Source organism: Cydia strobilella, chromosome 1 (genome assembly GCF_947568885.1).
Source record: "Cydia strobilella chromosome 1, ilCydStro3.1, whole genome shotgun sequence".
NCBI lineage: Eukaryota > Metazoa > Arthropoda > Insecta > Lepidoptera > Tortricidae > Cydia > Cydia strobilella.
The window spans coordinates 660582-686190 of NC_086041.1; the positions used below are offsets into that span (position 1 = coordinate 660582).

Consider the following 25609-nt stretch of genomic DNA (forward strand, 5'->3'; position numbering starts at 1 on the left):
ATTTAATGCAATTATGTGGTATTTCTAATAATTTCATATTGAAATTTGCCGTGTACACGTGATATTAGCTGCATTATTTTAGTGTTCCGTGCTTACACCGTAAAACCTTGCTCTCGAAGCACTTATGGGATCACTTCGGTTTTCAATATTAACTGCACTTAGTCGTCTAGACATTGTAAAAGACAATTTAAAAATGACAATTTAAAGATTGACAGTAAAACTATACTTATTGCATTACTAGCTTTTGCCCGCGACTTCGTCTGCGTGGACTTAGTAACAGCAGCTAAAGTAAGTATCTTCTTCGTCGTTCCCTCATGACTGAGGATCGTGACCAAGAACTCTCCATTTAACGCGATCAAGGGCTATGTGGGCTGCCCTCTGCATGGAACCACATGCTTGTCTAATGGAATCCGACCATCTTGCCGGGGCTCTTCCTCTAGCGCGCTTGCCTTCAACTTGCCCCAGTATGATGTCACGTTCGAGGCTGTAAAGTAAGTATAGCGCCTGGAAAAATTCTCATAGCAATTATTAAAATTGAGCATATTATGCACACAAATTAGCAGGCACTTCATTAATTATCTCAATTCCACCCCGCTTTTTACTTTCTTAAGGGATGATTTTCGGGATAAAAACTATCCTATGTCCTTGTCAGGGACTCAATTATCTTTATGCCAAATTTCATCTAAATCGATTCAGCGGTTTAAGCGTGAAGAGGGAACACACAGACAGACAGGCAGACAGACTTTCGCATTTATAATATTAGTATGTATTTACTGCTGTTTTAAGGGTTTATTACTTTGACGGTTTGGGATTTCCAAGTTTTGGATTAGTTGGGCGAGTTCAATTTTGGGCACAGTTCAGTCAGCAATAAAACTTATCAAAAATTTCATTTTGAACAGAACCTTAAGCAACATAGCTGATTAAGGCTGGACCGTTAAATATGAATGGGCTTAAGTCCTGCAGCCGAATTAAAATGCACGAGCACCGGCGCTGAATAAAATACACGGCGGATAATGCAAATACGGGAGACGGGGGCAGTAGCGAAGCGTCCGCGGAGCTTGATTTTTTAAATATTTTCGGGTTCCCCTTCCTGGTTCGCTCGGGTTCTCCGCCCGCCCGCCGCCGCAGATGCCCGTGACTCCACCCCAAAGGCAGAGAGACGAACACTCAGTAGAAATCTCACATATCCTCTGTGTCTGCCCCTGGCGCTGGGGAATCTTTCGAAGATTTTTCCTGAGCAACAAAAATAAAAGGTTCTCTGCACTGGGAAGAATGAATTTCCGCAGTGCCGAGCGCCGTCACCTGGATCGTGATGTGGATGACATGATTCCATATGGCAGATTTTCAGGTATTTCGATTTCTTGCGAATTCCAAAGTATTATTTTTTTTATACCACGTCGGTGGCAATTAAGCATACGGCCCGCCTGATGGTAAGCAGTTACCGTAGCCTATGGACGCCTGCAACACCGGAGATATTACACGCGCGTTGCCGACCCTTTAAAAACCTGTACACTCCTTTCATAATAGAGAAATTATAGACCGTACAGAATTCATAGACCTGAATGAATAGCCATTTACTGACCTGGTCGGAGACTCGCGTTTGGCTGCGACCTCTTCCTCTCTTTCAGATCCTTCTGGACCGTCGTCAATCAGGTGGCGGGCCGCCTTTATTTCCTCTCCTTCCTCTTCCTTTCCTTTATTTTCCTTCATTTGATATTTTAAGAACAAGCAATTTCAAATCAAATTCAAATTTGTATAGTCTGAATGCCGCTGCAGGGGCAGAGTCGGCACTGATTAGCATTCGCGTCATGAATTATGATTCGGCGCAGTCGGTTAATTAAGGCTATGACGGTCCACTTAGCAGCGGGGGGGTTATAACGTGGAATACTGTTTAGTTGTGGTCCGAGCCGAACATATAGCGTGATTTTGATTGACGTTAGAGCGTTTTTTCACATTGTCCGATCCAATATCGGATGTAGGATCCGACATCCGCGTAGTCAGGCCGCGGGGGCGCGCCCGGGCGCCGTCTTTAGCGGTCACGCACACTATAACAAGCATTATGCCTACACATACGCACACAAACAAATATTATCGGTCCGACAGCTGACGGGGGGCTCCGGCATGGCTTAATTTATCGGAAGCCTATGGCAAAAATAGCTGCAGGACAGTGCCATTGGCATTAGGTCCGCCTTTTTAGGGTTCCGTACCCAAAGGGTAAAAACGGGACCCTTTTACTAAGATTCCGCTGTCCGTCTGTCACCAGGCTGTATCTCATGAACCGTGATAGCTAGACAATTTGAAATTGAAATTTTCACAGATGATGTATTTCTGTTGCCGCTATAACAACAAATAATAAAAAGTACGGAACCCTCGGTGGGCGAGTCCGACTCGCACTTGGCCGGTTTTTATTTGAAGAACCCCATGACACTAACAAGATTCTGACTATTGTCATCATTGCCGCACACTTTAGAACAAATTGTCAAAAACACTGCCAATGTATACAGAATGTTTCTTTGTCTATTACTGGAAATAACCTTTGTTTGAAAATTTATATTTTTATCTATTGTTCTAATTTAGAAAATATTAACGTGAGAGCATTCTTGAGAAGTAACACTTTCTCATTCAGGGTTTGTCCAATGGCTAAGGTACCTGTAGACAAGACAAGACACAAGACAAGAGACGCCACACCCAGCCAGGAACATGCCTGCTCCGGACTAGCCGGCATACCAGGGGACGTAATTTTATGGGGAGTGACACGCTCTGGGATGGGAAAGGGATAGTTATAATCAGCCGGCTATGCAGCCTTAAGCCAATATTGGAAGGTAGGTGGGGTAGGTTTTGTCGTCGAGGGAGAGCGATGGTGATATGCTTCTCGTCGTTTTCGTTTCGGTCTTCGTAACATCTATATAGTAATTGAAACACTATGACTAACCACTTCATGAACTGTTCCTAGAATAGCAAACAGCGTAAAAAATGACGTTAAAGAAATTACTAAGCGTATGCTAATTATTCAATTTGCATATAAAGCAGAAACAAAACGCAAAGCGCCGACAAAAAGGAACGCAGCGACAGCTATGCGTCGGCCAACTTTGTTTGTTGCGGTAACTTTTAGAACTTGGGGGTTAAATGGGGGGATTGTTGCGTTGTTGTGGGAATGTTGCGTAATTGCTGCGCTGTGTGTTTCGTAAGCTGTTTTTATAACACAAAATTAGATTGGCTGCTCAGTCTCTCCTTTTTTTTGTACAAAAATGATAGATTGGCCAGACTTTTCAACTGTATAAGTTACTTGCGTCAAAAAAGGCCCAAAGGTTTTTAGGGTTCCTTGTTGAATTATGATTTGATCTAAGTATTCTGAGCAAAATTAGGCTTTATTACTGATTTAAATAAAGATGTTGTATTTGAACTAAATTATTTTACATTATGCACGGGATAAAGTATGGTAAAGTACAATTGTGAATTTTTACCGATATATTAAGCATCTTTAGGGTTCTGTACCCAAAGGGTAAAACAGGACCCTATTACTAAGACTCCGCTGTCCGTCTGTCCGTTTGTCTGTCTGTCACCAGGCTGTATCTCATTAACCCTAATAGATAGACAGTTGAAATTTTCACAGATGATGTATTTCTGTTGCCGCTATAACAACAAATACTAAAAAGTACGGAACCCTCGGTGCGCGAGTCCGACCGGTTTTTTTTTATTATTTGTTATTTTTAATTATATGAACTTGCAGTTATGTCTATAGTACTAGTGAATGTGGGCGAAAAATTTGAACCCATTCACGTTTATAACAGTATGAAATTATAAAGCTGGGCAAGCTTAAGAACCGGGCCATATTGAGTTTAACCGACTTGGTCACACAAGTCGCTTAAAAGACGCTACACAGTTTAAAATACAACAAGTTTCATACCTAATGAGTATAGGCACACCTTTAATATATGAAGGGTTCCCTCGATTCCTTCAGGAACTCATTACTAGATCCTAACCTGATAACAATGAAACTAAGTGCATAGAAGTAGTTTAAGCACGCTTTTGAAGTCGGTAAATTGTCGTATTAACACAACATTGCTTTAACTGTCCACTGCAAACTACAACGAGAAATTACTGACACAAAATCTGACATATGCGGAAGTTTTAGTAGAAGAAGAAGTTATACATTAATTCCTTAAAGCACACATACACAGGACAATACGATGCGATGAAAGAAAAAAGGGAAAATAATAAGAATAGCAAAAACAAAGATAAAATTATTTACACATTAAAAACATAAAAATTACACATGGGTCCAGCATTGTGTGCATGGGAAGAGGCCCTGTCTCAGCATATTGTTGCAATTTGCAAACGAGGCAAATTCCAACGCTGTTATTCTGCCAAGGTCTTAGATAGTGTCATATAAATATAAGATGTATAAATATTAAAAAAAAACAATAAATGAATAGTCATTGAATGAATACTTATTGGTGATTAATGTAACAATATTTTGATATTTTAAAGGAGAAAAAGAAATAGAAATAAAATAAATAACAGATATAGATGAAATAATATACAATGCTCTAAAATATACAATACATTCAAATCCTTATAGAACAGCAACCGAACGCGCCGAAATATGATGATAATTTCACCGCTTAACCCCCCCGCTCGTCACGTATAATCCGCGCTCAATAATCGCCGCATAATATGCTGACCCGTTTCTGCTTGTCATTTTATAGCTTACCGAGCTTTCGACACGAGCGAACCAATATAAATGAGCGCGTCACAACAACTATGATTAACCTTTCATACGTGTGTAGTGGTCAAAAATCGTGGGCTCTAACCTTGATTGTACCGTATACATATAGCAGAAAAATCTTTCTTGATTTTTTTTTAATAAGATGAGTAAAAATTACTCAGACAAGAGATTAAGCTGAGATCTGTTTTCACACTTTTATAGGACTTTTTTCTTGACGTGTACACCTTTTTTGAAAAAATCACACTGTATAGTTTTGTGAAGAATTATCGGCCGAGAGTTTACTCTACAGCCGGAGTGTTTGTGGAAGAAAATTTGGATGTCAATACGTGAGCATTTAGGTTCCAGGGTGTGAAGATGTGCTCCCGTGTTTTCGACCGCCAGCGGTGCGGTGTGGGTACGGTGATAGAAAGCATCTATCCACGGGTAGCGTGTACTATCAACCACAAGATTTTTTTTTTGTAAAAATGTTGGAAAATGGTAGATGCACCTGCGCACCCATAGTTATTGCGTTGCAATATTAAATTGTATAATAAGTGATAATTCAAATAAGTGATAATTCGGGTCAGTATAGCCTAGGAAAACCCCAAAAATTCTGGGAAAAGATGTTAGTATACGATTAGATAAATGCTAATATTTTACTTTTTTATTATACTGGTTTTCTAAAACGAACCCTCGTTAAGCGTTATAAACGGAGGGCCAGAATTGAGCAATTGCGGGTTAATTATGCGTGGCCTTTTTGCTTGTACCCTTTTGAAGGAGCGTTTAGCGGGTTAAGTCGGGACGTTGGATTCGGCGTGAAACGGGTTAATTCATAACATATTATATTTGGAATAGTTTGTGGTTGGATTTATAGTCTATTTAAAGTTATATTGAATAATCATTGTCATTGAAGAAAATGGACAGAGAGACTAATCAATTTTATACGTAAATGTAAAATAATCCCATTGTTTGTTTTGTTTTTACAATCTTTTATTTAACTTGCAATGTACCTATGTAAGTATGTATGTAATATGTATGTAACATGTTTGTAAGGGTCAAATCTTGCCAGTTAAATTTGACCCATTTCCCGGTTTCCGATGAAGCTGAAAATTTGCATACATATGTACGTCGGGTGACAATGCAATATTATGGTACCATCGAGCTGATCTGATGATGGAGACAGGAGGTGGTCATAGGAACTCTGTGATAAAACAACGCAACCTAATTGTGTTTGGGGCAGGGGTCGGAAACCGGTAGTTGCTCCATACAAAAATACCGGTATTATTACGTTCTTTTTCGTTCTTTTGTTTATAATTTCATTTTTAATGGGACGTTTTAATAATGCAAAATTGTTTCCTAAATACATGATTCAGTCCTACGTAATGAGCATAAAAAAATTCAAAATATTGGGCTATTTCGGGGTTTTTAAAAATACCGGTTCCGAGCCCTGGTTTGGGGTTTTTAGAATTGTCTCGATGAGTATTAGTTGCCTGTAGAAAGAAAAATACAGTCAGCGATAAAAGCTTGTACAAAAAATTAAATTTTTGCCAAAAACTTAATATATCATATTAATAATATGCGTAATGGCAGATCGATTAAACAATACACATCTATATATACATCATCATCATCATCATCATCATGTCAGCCGATAGACGTCCACTGCTGGACATAGGCCTCACCCAAGGCTTGCCACTCCGACCGATCCTGTGCCGCTCGCAACCACCGAATTCCCGCGACCTTCACCAGGTCGTCGCTCCATCTTGTTGGAGGCCTACCGGCAGTTCGTCTTCCGGATATATACATAAATAAAGATTATTCCGTGATTTTGCGGTTTCATGATAGTCGTTTCACCTTTTTTGTTACGTTACCTACCTTTGTCAGAAATTTTCATAGAAATTGACCCATTTTCATTTCTACTCTGTGTATTTCCTAAGTAGTACAGTTGCGTAGTTTCCAAAAAAATAGGAGAATTTCACAGGAAATTACGATTCTCATAGAGAAATATGAAAGTTTCCGGATTTTTCCATATGGAAATTCCGCAATTTTGGATACTTTCCGACAGCACATCAATAGTATTTAACGGCCTCCTAGCCTAGTTGGTAGTGACACTGCCTATGAAGCAGGAGGTCCCGAGTTCGCATCCTGTTAAGGGCATTTATTTCCGTGGCACGAATATTTGTTACAGAGTCATGGATGTTATCTATGTATTTAAATATTTATCTACACTACCGCTCATAACTATTTAGGTACTCGTAATTTTTTCCATACAATTGTATACAAAATCGACTTTCAGAATTATACCGCTAAGTCGCAGTCGGGTAACAGTTTTTTGTGCAGTTTACTTTTTTAATTTAACAGACATATCGAGCTTCAAAATGATGTGCAGAATATTCGTGTACATTGCCCATTTACTAAATGGCAAGCGTAAAAAAAAACCATAAATCGTTTTCCAGTACAAAAATTTGTATGAACATAGGGGTTTTTTAAATCGTTGCATAAAGTAAACTCGAAATTTTAAAGGATGTCTTTGGCAACAATTTGAGGCTCGATATATTTACCTAAATAAAAATTCAATCCAACATCTAAGAGAGTCATTGGCCTGCGATCGAACAGTATGATTTTGAAAATAATTTTTGTATACAATTCATCATCATCATCATCATCATGTCAGCCGATAGACGTCCACTGCTGGACATAGGCCTCCCCCAAGGCTCGCTACTCCGACCGATCCTGTGCCGCTCGCAACCACCGAATTCCCGCGACCTTCACCAGGTCGTGGCTCCATACTTATAATGTTATAATTTTTGTTAAATTTTCAATAAAAAAAAAAAAAAAAAGTTCGTCTTCCGGTACGCGGACGCCACTCCAGATCCTTCCGGCCCCACCGGCCATTGCTCGCAGAACTGATGTATACAATTGTATGGTGAAAATAGCGGGTGCCTAAAAAGATTAGATTAGTAAGTGGGTATCGTCGCCTAGTACCCATAGTACAAACTTTGTACTATGGGTACTAGGTTGATTTGTGTAAGATTGTCTCCAAATATTTGTTAATAGTATTGCCCTACATGGGGTCCCACTACATCTGCGGTGCCTCGCCGCAGACTCCAGGTATAATTTTAGCCTGATATCGATTTGTCTACCTGCTTCTGTCTTCAAGTACCTTCGTGGACACATTTACCTAACTATAAGTTAGTATGATTGTTCCAAGGGGGGTCGCTTTGTTTGACATAATTATTGAAATTTATAATGTAATGATTGTCATATTATCATTAGTCATAATTCTGAAACCGTTAACTTTTAAGGATTTTCCTCGGGTTATCCTATAGATAGGTTAGGTTAGGTTAGGTTTGTTTTATGGCAATCCTGAAAAGATACGCGTTTGTGAGAAAAACCAAATTATGACTAATATGACAATCATTACATTATGACTTCAATAATTATGTCAAACAATAGAGACCCGTTGCATAGGGCATAAGGTACTAGGGTGGTCAGTTGTATTGTAATTTAGAATTAAGCCATTAACACGTAGACTACAGTAGAGTTTTAAAGCAGAGGACTTAAAAATTTGTCTACCAACTAACGTTTTATTACACATATATGTGGTATCCATACTAATATTATAAATGCGAAAGTCTGTCTGTCTGTCTGTCTGTGTGTTCCCTCTTCACGCTTAAACCGCTGAATCGATTTAGATGAAATTTGGCATAGAGATAGGTTGAGTCCCTGAGAAGGACATAGGATAGTTTTTATCCCGAATATCATCCCTTAAGAAAGTAAAAAGCGGGGTGGAATTGAGATAATTAATGAAGTGTCTGCTAATTTGTGTGCATAATATGCTCAAATTGAATAATTGCTATAAGATTTTCTCCAGGCGCTATTCTTACTCTAGCTGGGGTTACTAAGTCCACGCAGACGAAGTCGCGGGCAAAAGCTAGTTTTCTATAAAAAGGGACCTTATTGTCGATGGCGCTTACGCCATTATAAACGATGCTCCGATATAAATGCAATGCCGCGCGACGCTGTACGGCGTAAGCGCCATCGACAATAAGGTCCCTTCTCATAGAAAATGCCCCATATTATTGTCAAATCGGCATATGTACTTACTTGCGTACATTGTTTATTCAGCAACTATTAGTGTGCGAATCGCCTAAATAAATACCACTATTACTTACAAACTAAATATAGTACATAGTGTGAATTATAGCAAATTGATAGCTTCATTCTTTAATATATACAAATACTAGCTTTTGCCCGCGACTTCGCCTGCGTGGACTTAGTAACAGCAGCTAAAGTATAGCGCCTGGAAAAATTCTCATAGCAATTATTCAATTTGAGCATATTATGCACACAAATTAGCAGGCACTTCATTAAATATCTCAATTCCACCCCGCTTTTTACTTTCTTAAGGGATGATTTTCGGGATAAAAACTATCCTATGTCCGTCTCAGGGACTCAACCTATCTCTATGCCAAATTTCATCTAAATCGATTCAGCGGTTTAAGCGTGAAGAGGGAACACACAGACAGAAAGACAGAAAGACAGACAGACTTTCGCATTTATAATATTAAGTACTAGCTTTTGACCGCGACTTCGTCTGCGTGGACTTAGTAACCCCAGCTAGAGTTAGAATAGCGCCTGGAGAAAGTCTTATAGCAATCATTCAATTTGAGCATAATATGTACACAAATATTACGCAACTCATTAATATCTCAATTCCACCATGATTCCACCCCGCTTTTCATCCTCTTAAGAGATGATTTTCGGGATAAAAACTATCCTATGTCCTTCCCCGGGACTTAAACTATATCTATGCCAAATTTCAACTAAATCGGTTCAGCGGTTTAAGCATGAAGAGGGAACACACAGACAGACAGACTTTCGCATTTATAATATTAGTATGGATAGGTATACTACATGAAAGTTCGTTATTAACTCTATAAAACATTCTGCACGTCCGAGGCTGCAAACAATATAAAAAGCACCCCTGGCTAACAAGCAGGAGTCGTAAATCAAATCTCAATATCGGAAGCGATACACAGTTTACTATCCCTGATCGGCTATTCGCGTTCGAAGTAAACTTCCATCATCTATCCTGTTCTTACTGTATAAGAGAGAGGGATGGATGATGGTTCCAGGGGTTTTAAACAGTTTATTTTTCATACTTTTATTTAAGAGTAACTTGACGTGGAGTAATGGTAGTTTTTCTTTTTGTTCGCTCGTGTTTTTAGTAAAATGTCCGATGTTTTTATCATCATTTGTTGCTCTGGGATTAGATTTTTTATTTTATTTGTGTTATTATGTTGGTCGTCATTAGTGTAAGGTATACTAATTACCATTTATTTAACACGGGTTTTTGTGTTTTATGGTTAAGACTAATAATTTGACAAGTTAATTCAATCAGAAATTATTGTATCGGTGCATTGTTGACGTTGATATTGTTGAAGTTACTAAATTAATTTATGAGACTAACTAATAGGTTACTAAACCACTGATACGCTAATATGTTAATTTTATGATGTTACCTTAATTGCAATGTGTAAATTAGAATTAATAGAATAGAAAAACTGTACTATTGTGTGCCCTTACAGGGTGTCATGAACTGGCTATATAAAATGTAACACCTTATTATGTACATGACAATGCAATATTGAATAAATGACTAAATGACTTGTGACAAAGGCTGTGGGTTTGAATCTAAGCGCATAATAATAAGTTTTCTGAATATGTGCGAAATTATTATTTGAATTCGATATTAATTACTGGTGTTGCGGGTGTCCATGGGCGGCGGTAATCGCTTACCATCAGGTGATCCGTCTGCTCGTTTGCCTCCTATTTCATAAAAAAAATATACTAGTTTGTAATTCATTTTTTAATAGTATGAGGAAACCGGTCTAGTTAATCAAAAGTCATGATGTTTTTACTAGAGCAGTAATCAAAAGGGTACTAAAAAAATACTAACCTAACCTAACTACAATAAAAACCGGCCAATTGCGAGTCGGACTCGCGCACGAAGGGCTCCGTACCATTAAGGAAAAAAAACAGCAAAAAAAATCACGTTTGTTGTATGAGAGCCCCACTTAAATATTTATACTATTCTGTTTTTAGTATTTGTTGTTATAGCGGCAACAGAAATACATCATTTGTGAAAATTTCAACTGTCTAGCTATCACGGTTCATGAGATACAGCCTGGTGACAGACAGACGGACAGCGGAGTCTTAGTAATAGAGTTCCGTTTTTATCCTTTGGGTACGGAACCCTGAAAACTAATAGCACAGCAAAACAACATTCTGCAAATAAGATTTTTTTGAGGGATGATTAAAAAGATTTTAAATTAAAAAATAACTAAGCTTAGTTTACTTGTTTCTTATTTTATGCAGTGTCTATTTTCACTATAAAATTATTCATATCTTGCAATAAATTAAAAATAAGTGTAATACGATGAAAAATATGACAGTTGCATAGACCATGAAATATAAATAGCAATTGCAACCGCAATTATTCTCTTAAATTGCACGAAACTCATATTTCAAGCAGCATTTTCATGTAAATTAAATACACTGTGCCAACCTAAAATATAAACAGAACTCTCATTTGTACAAGAAATAAAGAAATAAATCCTATAGAAACACGCGGTTGTTTAGTACAGTCGCCATCAGATATAAAATATGGGAGCGGTCAAGGCGCTCACAAATATCTGAACATGGCTCTATTGTCAAGGCGCTAGAGTGCGTGTTCAGATATTTTTGAGCACCTCGGCCGCTCCGATATATCTGATGGCGACTGTTCCAGCACAGAATAAGTAATAGTATTACACTGATTTAAACTTTCACGATTTTTACTCTTTATTATTCCGTAGGCGGGACTTAATTGCGTAAAATAAGTTAAACTTACAATTTCATTCATAATAATTTAAGAGCATGGCTCTTGTCGGTGGAGTATGCGCCAGTTTTCTCGGTCCTCGGCGAGGTTCTTTAGGTCCCTGTAAGACACGACATTTGCTTTCGCTTTCAGTTGTTGTGTGTAGCTTGTTCGTGGTTTTCCGCGGCCTCTTCTCGCTTCTATCTTGCCTTCTAATATAGTGTTAAAGAAAGTGTCGTGTCTTATCAAGTGACCTATCATTCTGCCTCGTCTATTTTCTATAGTTCTCAGCAGGTTTCTCTTCTCTCCCACAATTTACAATTTACCCGCCTGGAAAGAGTCCTCTCTATTGCCCTTTCTACTACTTACTTACTCCGCTCATCATCATCATATATTTAAGAGTAAGTCTCTTGTCGGTGGAGCAATATCCATGTCTCGCGGTCCTCTGCCTTCTCTTTGACAGCCTGATACGACACGACCTTGAGTTTTTCCTTTATTTGATGCATGTACGCTCTCCTTGGTCTTCCCTCCTTCCTCTTTGCTTCAACTATCCCTTCTATGTTTTTGACATATTCCGTTGGCTCAGCGACCCAAAATGAGACTTGGCCTCCGACACAAGACAGCGCCACTTTTCTCGGTCCTGTGCGATCTCGCCAATTGGTGACTCGTAGTCCGCGCAGATCCGCCTCCACCATGTCGCAACAGCGATACCTGGGGCGTCCGATAGGACGTCTTCCTGCTGGGCGGCCCAGGCTCTTGTCGCGTTCCGATCTTCATCCATTCTCTCAAGATGGCCCAACCAACGGAGTCCTCTTTACTTACCACAACTTAAGGATTTGCCACACTGGATGCGTTCTGCGGGCATAGGTCAGGTCAAACTTCAACTTCAAAGGTTGCTGTCAATGTTGTTCATACATAATGCAGGTTTGACCTGACCGCTAACCGCATCCAGTGTGGCAAATCCTTTATAGGGTGGCCCTGTGACAGTCATTTCCTAAAATCATTAATTGGTTATATCATTTGATATGTTCTTATCATTTTAAGCCCAATATTTGGTGCAATACCTTCAAAGCAACACCAAGTCCAAGTTATTGAATAGTTTGTGTTTATCAAACCTCGCTTCAAAATAAATAAACATTTAGGAACTAAGTCCATCGAGTTTGCGACTTGAGGTCGAATATTGAATCTTGTACGTCCCGGGATTCGAACTTTGGACGAGATCAATATGATGGAATGAGTTGACTTTGTCATAAGTAATATCTATGCAATTTGCAATCTTACTAGTTATAGCGCTTTTTAGGGTTCCGAACCCAAAGGGTAAAAACGGGACCCTATTACTAAGACTCCGCTGTCTGTCCGTATGTCCGTCTATCCGTCGATATTCAATTAAATTACCTAGAAACATTTTAAAATTTATAAAATATTATCCTATAATATTGCGTATTGAATTTAAAATACATCCCGACGTTTTGAACTACAGCGTTGAGAATTGAGATACATTTAAAATGTATTACACCTCACATGTATGTATGCATGTATGTATTATGTGTGTTTATCAGGTACGAACCTGATATTATTACATAGTTTTATTTCACGTATAGAAATTCTTAAATTAGGAGAAATTATTCAAAATACATTCTGCTCTATTTGAATAACCCCGTGACGTCATAACGCGAATGGCCGACACATCGTCCGAGACGCTAAATTTGAGCGCCGCTTTATCGCCGCTCCGATAATCAACCCCCGCAAACCGGGTAGCCAACATTTTTTAATTAGCAACGTACTTCCATTGCGGTTTGCGCAACTTTTTACTACAAAAAAAGATCCACACTCAAAACTCAACCTAACTGCTTTAAAAATACAGTTCAGTTTAGTTTGGGATTAAAATCCAGGGGTACTAAACCTTCACGAGCGAGTCAACCGAAACGTGTGCCGTTTTGAATTTTTAAGAAGATTATTTCAGAGTGGCCCGGCTCGGTAATGGAGTGTGCCGCCATGTTGTAATTATCGCGCGGTGTCACCGAAGGTTTGTGGATATTGATGCGTTGATGCGAACGTGTCGTTGGGGATTGAATATTGGATGCGGGATCGTGGCGGAGCGGCTTGATTTTGGCGGTTTGAGAGAATGCTAATTAATGCTAAGTAAGTGAGGTCGGGTATTGTTTTGTGGTGTTTTTTCTAATGAAGTTTTTTGAAATGTTGAAAGGTCAAATCCTACAAATGGCTTCGAAGATTAGGGATTTAAACTATATGCAACTTGTGTGCATATGCAGTATATTTTTTACATTCAAATGGCAGCTGGGAAGCAGCACCTATTTAGAAATATAAAAACTAAGTTTATAATTAAACACATTGTAATCTACCAGCTCATACAAAGTAAAAACGTTTCCAAAAGATATCGCAATTGTGTCTCAAATATTATCGAAGTAATAAAAATTATCATTGCTTTGTTATACGAGCAAATACAATTTCCTTTACTAAATTAAACATGTTTAAACTCAGCCATTCAAAATAATATCCCTTGTTCTCCATTACGATTATTGAAATTGAAAATGGCAAGCATACGACCTAATTTTCCCACCTTAACAAAACGCAGATTTAATCACAGAGTATTCACAGTAGTTTAATCAAAAACTTTTCACCACAAAGTAATGACAACCGTGTTAAAACGTAATAGAGTTTATTTTCTATTACGTCTAGTTTGTGGTTAGGTTACATTTAGTCACCTGTTGCGGGACCGCCGGTTGTTATGGTTCAATAAAACGGTACAATTCTAAGTAATGACACTCTTTGTGAGGTGCTCTCGTGAATTTAGAGCTGCGTCTAGTGTAGATTTTTATTTTATTTCTCGCACCGAAGGTTTACTGCTACTGAATCTAAGAGTTGTTCAATGGAGGATTAAATTTACAGTTTGTTTTACGTATGTATTTTATTTTTAAAGTTTTATATCTTCCGCTCAAGAATTATGAAACGTGATCTTTATTTGAAGTACGCATACCTAGTTTACCTACCTACTAATTTTACCAGTTTTTTTTAATAAGTGTATTCTAGTCCCAAGGCAATTTTTAAAAACGTAACTAAGAAAAAAACTTAAATTTAACTGATGCACTTAGCAAAAATAGTTTTGACTAGAAACGTACCTAGTTAAAACTAATTTTAACCGAAGTCATTTAGTGAAGCTAGTTCTAATGAAATGAATACTCGTTTTACACACAGAAATTTACCGTACACAAAAATATAATTAAGCAATGAATTGTATAGCAATCTCGTAAAGAAAACCCAGCTTCTTCAAATGCCCATCGCACATTAACACTTTTCCTTTCATCCCCTTTCAATACAAACAGACAGACCTTAACAATATATATTATATTATTGCGAACATTAACGGACAATAGGGGAGGGTGGGGCAAGCGGGCCGCGTGCCGGAATGACACTTTCTGCAAATAGCCACGGATTCTTGCGTTTACGGAGGTTTAAATGTGACGTTTTCAACCAAAAGGTACCACATTGTCGCTTGTTGATAAGGTTGATCTCTAATTGAGGCTATATGGAAATAGCGCCTTACTGACAAGCGACAATAAGTAGCCTTTTGGTTGAAAATGGCACAAATGTAGGCCTTATTATGGAATTGTGATATTTGATATTTAGAATACTGGACTTTATGATTTATTATAATTGCGTGCGGGTTGCATAATAAATAAATAATTAAACATCTTACAATCTTAACCTACATACCTACAGGCCAATTCGAACGTGCACCTGACATAAACCGAGATTTGAATCATATTGGAATCATATCAGTTAACCGTCATTAGTAACCAAACCATTAGTATTTCACGATAATGTTATCACGTTAAAATAAGAAGACCAACTGTTGCCGCTCCCTGCATTCTCACACATTTCCGTTTAAAATTACTTTTTTCAAACTACGAATTGAGCTGTTGACCCTGACGCTGCAAATTCCGCTTTCCAATAAAACATTTTCAACCTTATATCATTGTAAATAAGGTCTTATTTAGCTTAATTCTATTTAAAGAAGCCGAATAAGTGACCGTTTTGTAAGCCTTATTGCTTTGAGATAAAGTATATAATTGGTCAGTTATAGCTAGGTAGGACTTGCCAACTTAATTTCAACAATGACTAGCGTTTTTCTCTATTTGCTGGAGGTTTTGGAAGAATCTATTGAGAGCTATTTGGAATTACGTTGTCATCTAGAAGAGGTGTGAAGAAATTGGAATTGTAAATATAATTTAGGGAAATTGAAAACAAATGAGATGTTTGTATAATGTTGCTTACACGTTTTGGTCTTGCGTAGGGTAAACTACCCAATAATTGACGTTTTAAAATATTGTCATTGGCTTCTAATCATGTGATGGGGCCTACATTAGTATAGTTTACAATGTATGTGTTTTTAATCCATACTTAATATTATAAATGCGAAAATGTGTCTGTCTGTCTGTTACCTCTTCACGCTTAAACAGCTGATCCGATTTAGTTGAAATTTGGTATAGAGATAGTTTGAGTCCCGGGGAAGCATAATAATAAATAAAAAAAAAAAAAAATAAAAAAAAAAATAAAAAAGCCTTTTATTTCTTGAACTTTTTTTTACATTATTTCATATTTGTTTAAGCGTTCTATATATATAATATTATTCAAGAAGCATATAGGGTTGTTTTTATCCAAGAAATCATCCTTTAAAGGGGTGAAAAGGGGGTGGAAGTTTCTATGGGAAATCGATAAAAAGCAGATTGGATATAAAATAAAACTACCCAAATTACTAACTTCACGCAGACGAAGTCGCGGGCAAAAGCTAGTATTTAATATTAATAGGATAACGCGGCGTCCGAGAGTTGCAAGTTTAAATCTCGCTCGTGGCCTATATTTTTAATTTTTTTTAAATATATAAAAAAAGGTATTTTTTACATTCCTACGTTAGGTAAATTCGGTAGCAATGGAAACTTGTCTTTTTATGAGTACATATGTTCAGAAAGTGTCCCGTTTTCATTGATCTTCAGTGTAGTATGGTTCAAATTCAAGTCATGCACTCGGCCTGTCAGCAAGTCATCTACCTAATCGTTTTAGTCGACCCAAATTAACAATCCTTGACGTGTAACGAAGGTAGTGAGGCGGACACAGGCAGGAGCATTGTATTGTATTGTATTGTAGTTAGGGGGATTTTCCACAACTCGACGACTAGCGCCTATTTTGCGTGACATGAGGAGGTGGGCTAGTCCTGCCAGCCCAGCTCCTCGAGGAATCCTATCAAACCACTAATGTTGAGTAGGACCTCGGGGAGGTCTCTCGGGGATCCGAGATGTTTTGCCCTGTATGGGGTCACTCCGCTGCATTCCAGCACCACGTGAGAGGCTGTTTCTACTGTCTCCATGCATCCCCTGCATGCAGGAGAATTCCATGAAGTTGATATTTACCGGTTTTCCGTACAAACGCGAACTTCAAAATATTTACACTATTTTTAGTCGCTTTTGGCGACATGTTTCGGACTCTTCGGGAGTCCTTCCTCGGATCGAACCGAGCCTCAATCGACATAAATCGATCGATCGAGCACCTCGCCCGCTTAGCAACTTCTGCTGCTCATGTACCTACATACTTGCATTTAAAATTTGTTGCTAAAATACTTTATAATGTAATATGTCTGCGCATTTTATATTTTTAAAATGTTATACTATAGTATAACATTTTAGTATACAGTTTAGTATTTTAGTTTTAGTAACAGTTTAGTATTTTAGTAGTAGTTTAAAATTTGTTGCTAAAATACTTTATAATGTAATATGTCTGCGCATTTTATATTTTTAAAATGTTATACTATAGTATAACATTTTAGTATACAGTTTAGTATTTTAGTTTTAGTAACAGTTTAGTATTTTAGTTGTAGTATTTTTGTAGTAGTTTTAGTGTATTTTAGTTAGCGCCAAAATTCTTATAAATATACACTATAATACGTTTTCTTCTGTTTCACATAATTTTATTATCAAATGAAATTAAAAACATGCAAAAATATCCTTGCAAAAATATAATAGCGTATCATACCCGTATTTGTGACGTTTTCAACCAAAAGGTACCACATTGTCGCTTGTCGATAAGGTTGATTTTAAATTAAAGCTATATGGAAATAGCGCCTTATTGATAACTGACAATAAGTACCCTTTTGGTTGAGAATGGCACATTTTGCGAGCTTCATTATGTAATGCTAGCTTCTGTCCGCGACTTCGTCTGCGCGGAATGATGATGATTGATACAAACCATATGTGGCATTTTCAACCAAAAGGTACCACATTGTCGCTTGTCAATAAGGTTGATTTCAAATTGAAGCTATATGGAAATAGCGCCTTATTGACAACCGACAATACGTACCCTTTTAATTGAAAATGGCACATATGTCCTTCCCCGGGTCTCTAACTATCTATATGCCAAATTTTATGTAAAACGGTTCAGCCGTTTAAGCTTGAAGAAGTAATGTACAGACAGACATACAGAGTTACTTTAGTAAGTACTAGCTTTTGCCCGCGACTTCGTCTGCGTGGACTTAGTAACAGCAGCTAAAGTAAGTATAGCGCCTGGAAAAATTCTCATAGCAATCATTCAATTTGAGCATATTATGCACACAAATTAGCAGGCGCTTCATTAATTATCTCAATTACACCCCGCTTTTTACTTTCTTAAGGGATGATTTTCGGGATAAAAACTATCCTATGTCCTTCTCAGGGACTCAACCTATATCTATGCCAAATTTAATCTGAATCGATTCAGCGGTTTAAGCGTGAAGAGGAAGAGGGAACACACAGACAGACAGACAGACTTTGGCATTTATAATATTAGTATGGATTTATAATATTATGGCTGGTGTCTGTATAACATTTTAGTTCATAAAAGAATCACTCAAAAAACCATTAATGAAACTTAAATGTTTTCCCGGGTAGGGCCCTCACACAATCGCTGTAAAATTATAAAAAGAAAATCAATTTCTATGTCGTTTTCATGGACGGATGCCAATGGAGGAATTAAATATAAAGAACTGAAGTTTTTGCCTCACAGAAAGGTGTCCGTAATTTTATAGACATTTGGCGATGGTCCGTATCTCCTGAGCCTCCCTAACGAGCTATCCTCTTATTGTGAGCACTTACCTTACTCTAGTAACCAGTTAAAGGGACGAGGGACACCTTGATACTTTTTACAAGCTTTTATTTAACTTGCAATATTTGTAAATGTTCGAACTTAAATTATCGTGAGACATATTTGAAAATATTTAGATCAGTACGGTTTCACTCAATATTATTTTTAGTTGCTTTTGGCGATATGTTTCGGATTCTTCGGGAATCCTTCCTCAGGCACGAGTGTCCGCGGCGGTTGTACGTCGTGCACTGCCCGCGCCGCCCGCTTAGTCGCTCATTGCGCGCGCGCTGAAATGCACGCGGGTTTGTAAATTTTGTTCAGGTTAATTCTTGCAAGCTAAATTACACCCATTACTTCCCATTATTCGAATGAGGTATAAAATCACATACATAATATGTAAGTTGGATGACAATGCAGTGGGTACTATCGAGCTAATCTGATGATGTACAGTCAAGGTCATAAATATATATACATTCTTAAAGTTTCAAAAATATGTGTACGATCTTACACCTTAAACAATAGTCGTGTTCACATATTTTTGAGCCATTTGTCTGGATCGATATTTTTGCTTTCGATTGTACACAGGAGTGGTAGGAACTCTGTGATAAAACAACGCAACCTAATAGGGTAATATTAATATTTAACACATTTTTATTAAGGTATCAGTCGATCAGGTTTGTTTTGAGGATCAAATGTCTGTATGGGACCCATTGTCTTAAAGCAATACAAAAGTCACAATGATGGTCAAAGTCTGGCACCCGCACTTTACTGACGAAACGCTTCTAACAAATTGGCATTACATCGTGACGTCAGCATGTAACGTCGCTATTGCTTAGAAGCCGTGGAAAACAAGGAAATTGCGATTTTGTCGGTGAAATATCGCGTTTATGTATATTGGCTATACAATATATTTTTTAATTAAATGTAAGGGATCGAATGATACTATTTTTTTTCCTTTTAGTAGTTAGTTGCATGTTTAAAGAACAGTCAGCAGTCAGCGATAAAAACTTGCATTAAAAATTAAATTCGTAAAAAAAAACGTTAAGGCGGTTCCCTGAGCCAGAAGGCGAAAAATCCCCTTATATGATCATGTTTTTCTAAGAGGCGTTGATATTCGTAGACGTGGAAAAAATATATGTAGTTCTTGACTATATTATCTTTAACAACATAGCTTCCGATACACGAATTATGACACTTCGCTCGATACAATTAATTCCTAAAGTAACCTGTAACTCGGACTTTTAATCCTACTTTACTCGGTTATTTATTATGTGATACTATAAAAAAAAAAGAAGAAAAAACAATCTTAACTTAAACAGTAATTTCATAGCTTTCGAATTTCGATATTGTAAGGTAACGTTTTTAAAATAAATAAAAATCGACAAAATTCGATCATAATTGCCACTTGTCGCGTATGATCTTTCCCGTTCTTTCTTGAGAAATGTGACAGAGACAGCGGCAAACCGATGGAACGGCCTTAAGACCGGAGGTCTATCTCAACTGGTTTTTGGAGGCAATTTGCACGATAAAAGATAACCGGGCCTGTCCGAAGATAGAAATTTGAGATAAAACCTGGCATTATTAGAAATTGGCTCGAATCAGTGATTTCTGCTGACGAAATTACGGTATAATTTCAATAAATGGGGGATGAAATATTAATGACGTCACTGACAGGCTAAAAATAAATAAGGGACAGTTTCAAATCGAATAGAAATTTGAATTTTTCAAAATAAATGTTTTCAATTTGATATTTTAGTACAGAAATGACGCAGTCAATCATTATTAGAATTCGTTTATAATTTGTAGAATATCAATTTTTTTTTCCCGATTACAAAACACGCATTTTCTTTTCTCAAATTTAAAATTATTTGTTTTCAAATTTAGAATTTCAATGGTTGTTATTATCGTTTTTTAAAGACGGTACTGTCTGCGTGAAAAGTGAATAGATAGAAACGAGGTTGTCTGGAAGAGATCGCTCCTTAGCGACAAGGCCGACTGTTTACAAAAAAATTAAAAAATACAAAATACAAATGAATTTATTTTATTACTTTTTACACCTGTTCTTAGTTATATTATAGGTAGGTAATTAGTCCATCTTAAGTATAAAGAGCAAGTATATTGACTACCGACAATAAGTACCCTTTTGATTGAGAATGGCACAAATACTTACCTAATACTTGCTATTTCCATACAGCTTCAATTTGAAATCAACCTTATTGACAAGCGACAATGTGGTACCTTTTGGTTGAAAATGTCACATTTATCTATACATTGCCTCTCATATGCTCATATGTCTCATATGTTTACCTCTGTCTTGGTGTATTTTTTTTCTTGTAATTTTATTTTGAGGTTATGTAAATATAAAGAGTATGTATTTGCATTGCATTGTTGCCAAAATAACTTGCACACGTACTTATGTTAACAATTAAGTAGTGCTCAGATAATTTTACACACCTCGTCCGCTTAGTTACTTCTGCTGTTACAGCAACCTAATAACAACTAGTCTATGAAAAGTTAATTGTTTGGTATAAAATATTCAAAATATTTTCTCCTACAGAACCCTAAAAATATTTACCCCATTCACACACGTTGCGTCTATCAAACTTTTTTCGCATTAAAAAAACTGTTCACAGGATGTTGCAAAAAGAAAAAATCCTTGTAAATCAGGCAAAAACTGACCCCCTTTTAAAAGGGGGCTATAAGCTAGACAAATGGACAGTCGGGACGTTTTCTTTAGCTGAAACGGTTTAACCTACGGCCAGAGGTCGGTTAACCTTTTCGGATTAAGTTTTTAGTCTAAGGGTATTTTTAGTGTTCCGTACAAAACTTTGTCCACCGAACACTTCATTTTTAGGGCTGTTTGACGATACGTTTCATTTCATTTCATTTATTTATTGCATTCCATATGTTATTACAGATGATATCTTAAACTAAATAAATAAATATACGTTGCTTGTATACTACAAAATTTTCTTCTAGAAATACCGAAATATCATATTTTAACGTAGACTTATTTTTTACCCTCAGTGTACAAAATAAAGATATTCGTTATATCAGAAATAGTAAACGCAGTTAACATAATTTATACATAATAAATGTTAAAATATTTTTTCATAGGGGAGCGAAAACATCACTACTATATGTAATAAACGTAAAAGTCCTGACTGACTGACTGACTCACTTAAATCAAAGCCCAGCCCAAACCGTTGGACCCAGAGAGCTGAATTTTTCACAATAGGTAGTTTTTATAACGCTAGTGTCCACTAAGAAGGGGTTTTTCAAAATTCATCCACTAAGGGGATGAAATGAGGGTCCAAAGTTTGTATGGGGTTCAATTTTTATTTTAAGCTATGAATTCGAACCTTGGGTAAAAGATATATTAGTTAGTTTGTGAAAGACAAATTTCAGCGTTGTATAATTATTAAAAAATGATTAACTGTCCCTACTGATATCTTTTGCTGCATAATGTTCTATGCTCATGTAAAATATATATCCACCAACATACAAATCCACGCGTACGAAGTCGCGGGCAACAGCTAGTTATATTATAAGTGCGAAAGTAACTGTCTGTCTGTCTGTTACCTCTTCACGTTTAAACCGCTGAACCTTTTTAGATAAAATTTTGTATGTATATAGTTTCAAGCTCGAGGTAGTACATAGGGTAGTTTATATCAATCATCATCATTATTCACGCAGACCAAGTCACGGCCAGAAGCTAGTACATAATAGATCGGATATTTTCATAAAAGAGCAAAAACATGACATAATGAACTCAATATTCAGCCGAATTGTTGTTAACGGAGGTTCTCTTGAGGGGGCCACTGACTATCAGTCCGCCGGACGATATCGGCCTGTCAGTTAGAACAAAAATTTGACAGTTCCGAACAACTGACAGGCCGATATCGTCCGGCGAACTGATAGTCAGTGGGCGCCTTTAGTGCCAGTTGCATCATCCGCACTTGACAGACTGATCAACGTCACCCGGCGCGCCGCAGCGGTTTACTATGAATCTTTCCATATAATAAAATTTTGCATACTCTTTAACGATGACAAACAGTTTGGTGCAACCGGCCCTTAACATAACCTGAAAATGTTACAAAGCGAAACTCATCTCGTTTAAAAACCGCTCAATTTGCACAAAATAATTTCCGCATTAAGAAAAGTGCATCTTATATATCATCTCAAAATCTACCAACAAAGTGTGAATTTTACTTGAAAACCCCGCAACAGGTGTCTATTACTTCGAAAACTGCATAACACCCTCTCAAAACTTATTCCATTATTTTAAATCAACCTGTGAATATATTTAGCCGCGTTAAAGTAAAGTGAGACTTGTGTGGTAGTAGGTGAATTCAAATTCGATTATCACTTGAAGTTGGAGTTGTGTCTTTATAGATAGGATTGAAACTTTAACCATTTTGAGGTAAGAAGAGAGCATTAGTTCGACAAGTTTAGTAGGTTTTCGAGTTATCTCAAGCGTCGCAACAGGGAACATTCTATTTCCAACTTTAATCCGTGCTAATAAGGCTGACTTTTGAAACTGTGCAGTTATTTATAAGAGGAATTGGTTAAGTGCTGACACAAACGGTACTGTTTATTCAATTCCGTGATTGTTTTCGATTTACCCGCGATGGTAGAGAGGTGGTGTTTAGAAGTCTTTAATATTTGCTATTGGCAGTATATGCCTTTTAGACAAAGGGTTTTCAGTCGCAGTTGTTTTTCTTGTTAATTAAATGCGCTTTTGGTTTCTTTGTCAATTAAAGGCTAATTTAAAGGGGAGCTTTAATGGGATCAAATTGTGTACTTTCGTTTCTGTTCTTTCTTTTGTCTCGACCCCTGACGGAAGTAATATGGTAAATTCATTGTCTTATTAAATATGTATGCTAGCACTTTTATTTGTCATTCAATTAAAAGGACAATATTATGATTAACAGCAGTAAAAATATGTATATATTACTTAGGTCACAGTCGCTTTCGTAAAAACTGTATAGTACCTACGCCAATTCTTGGGATTAGTTGCCAAGCGGACCCCAGGCTCCCACGAGCCGTGGCAAAATGCCGGGACAACGCGAGGAAGATGATGATTATTTAGGTCTATCGTTTAACTGAGCCTGTTGTAATGAAGTTATTCTGGTCATCTACGGACTGGTTGAAGGTTTGGTGAAGCTTACATCATCATCATATCAGCCTTCTATCGCCCACCGCTGAGCATAGGCCTCTTTTTGAATACCCACTTATCCCGGTCCTGAGCCAATCTTATTCACAAGTGACCCGCAGTCTTCGAATGTCGTCCACCCACCGAGCCAACGGACACCAGGCACTCCTTTCATCTGAAAGGGGCCACCATTCCGTTAACATTTTGGCCCACCTGCCATCACTCTGTCTGGCAACATGTCCCGCCCAGCTCCATTTAAGTTTGGTAATGACGTATCCGTAGTTTACATATATTATATTAAGTAACTCCTAAAATTTACCTCCTAGTACAAACCAATTTTCTGTGCCCCCCTAGTAGTAGTAGACATATTTGTCTGGTTTTTTCTCATGACAGACCTGTTCTAAGTTTTATAAAAATGATTAATATATCGGTAAAAAGTCACAATTGTACTTTGCCATACGTTATCCCGTGCATAATGTGAAATAATTTAGTTTAAATACAACATCCCTATTTAAATCAGTATACAATAAACCTTATTTTTGCTGAGAATACTTAAGAGTTTTGAATGATTCACGGTTAGTTTCACTAGACTTATATTGACCGGGATATATGTCGAAATATCGGGAGCTCACAAATAATACAAAAGGTAATCACGGTCTATATCCCGGTCAATATAAGTCTACAAAATACTTAAATCAAATCATAATTCAACATTTCTCACAAGCAATGTTTCACTACAAAATGACGATAAAAGTTCCGAGTGCACTCAATGGCCCTCTGAGTTAGTATCGCGGAGTACTTCTAAAAGAGCATCAATAAATCAGTTACGGCAGACAGTTTAGATTCTAGAACTAGAAGTTGGTTTCTATTCGAGAGGTGCTAAGTAACGTAATGGATTATGTGGTGATTGAGATTTATGTGAATATAACATAATTATGCTATTATGCAGGAGCGCTGGTGGCCTAGCGGTAAGAGCGTGCGACTTGCAATCCGGAGGTCGCGGGTTCAAACCCCGGCTCGTACCAATGAGTTTTTCGGAACTTATGTACGAATTTACCAGTCGCTTTTCGGTGAAGGAAAACATCGTGAGGAAACCGGACTAATCCCGACAAGGCCTAGTTTCCCCCCTGGGTTGGACGGTCAGATGGCAGTCGCTTTCGTAAAAACTAGTGCCTACGCCAATTCTTGGGATTAGTTGCCAAGCGGACCCCAGGCTCCCATGGAGCCGTGGCAAAATGCCGGGACAACGCGAGGAAGATGATGATGAACATAATTATGCTATTATACGGAGAATGAAATTTAGTTTTATTCCAGGTTAGTAACATAGCAATTGGCAGCCAAATGAAACAACATATTTTTTCACCACCTGCATTACTGTTGCGACGTCGTTGTTACCGCGGTTGTTCTTCACTCATTTTCTCAAGGAGATTGACAGTTACAGCGGCGGCAACAACAGTAATGCAGCCGCAGTTGACATTTTAAACATCACCTTAAATATGGCACCGCAAAACTCCACAGCTACTTGGTTTTCAAGTCCCCAGCAAGCTCGGCCGAATTGCACCTTCCCATACAAACTACGTGTTAGATTGAAATGAAACTTTGCACATACAATGACATGAGGTATATCTAGGTCTGAAATTACTGTATATAGCCCCAGTTTATAAACCAAACGAAATAGAGCAAAAACAAGTTCAACTATGGTATCTGAAGCTACATAAACTAATTACAGACACAGATATACCTTATCCTATTG

General features: G+C 37.5%; 1 protein-coding gene and 1 long non-coding RNA gene across 3 annotated transcripts in view; one reads left to right on the forward strand and one right to left on the reverse strand.

The window, feature by feature from the left end:
• The window catches only part of LOC134754884 (uncharacterized), an 88225-nt gene extending 64436 nt beyond the window's left edge, over positions 1–23789 (reverse strand). The window contains exon 1 of the long non-coding RNA XR_010128984.1: positions 23696–23789. This is a non-coding gene — a long non-coding RNA (uncharacterized LOC134754884). The remainder of the gene's footprint in view (positions 1–23695) is intronic.
• Positions 1–25609, forward strand: part of LOC134747452 (dystrophin) — a 628976-nt gene that overhangs the window by 103820 nt on the left and 499547 nt on the right. The gene's annotated exons all lie outside the window — the stretch shown is intronic.